The sequence below is a fragment of the Microtus ochrogaster genome, unplaced genomic scaffold (assembly GCF_000317375.1).
Source record: "Microtus ochrogaster isolate Prairie Vole_2 unplaced genomic scaffold, MicOch1.0 UNK53, whole genome shotgun sequence".
Lineage (NCBI taxonomy): Eukaryota > Metazoa > Chordata > Mammalia > Rodentia > Cricetidae > Microtus > Microtus ochrogaster.
The window spans coordinates 922,828-923,407 of NW_004949151.1; positions in this window are offsets into that span (position 1 = coordinate 922,828).

Genomic DNA, 580 nt, shown 5'->3' on the forward strand with positions numbered 1-580 from the left:
TTTATTAAATATATTTTCTGGACCGTTGAGCTGTGCTTCTTCTCCTTCTTCTATCCCAATTATTCTTAGGTTTGGTCTTTTTATTGTGTCCCAGATTTCCTGAATGTTTTGTGATGAGAAATTTTTGGTTTTGCTGTTTTCTTTGATCAGAGTGTTTATTTTCTCTATGGTATCTTCAGTGTCTGAAATTGTTTCTTCTATCTCTTGTAATCTGTTGGTAGTACTTGTCTCTGTAGTTCCTCTTCGTTTACCCAGATTTTCCATCTCCATCCTCCCTCGGTTTGTGTTTTCTTCGTTGCTTCCATTTCATTCTTCAAGTCTTGAACCGCTTCTCTAACCTGTTTGATTGCTTTTTCTTGTTTCTCTTGGTTTTCTTGGGTATCTTTGAGCGATTTATTCATTTCCTCTACCTTTTTGTTTGTAATCTATAATTGTTTATGGCAGTTTTTCACTTCTTGTTTAAGGTCTTCTATTATTTTCATATAATTCACTTTTGAGTTGCTTTCTTCTAATTCTTCCGGAGTAGGGTGTACAATTCTTCTTATTTCGGGATCCCTGGATTCTGGTGATGTCATGTTGC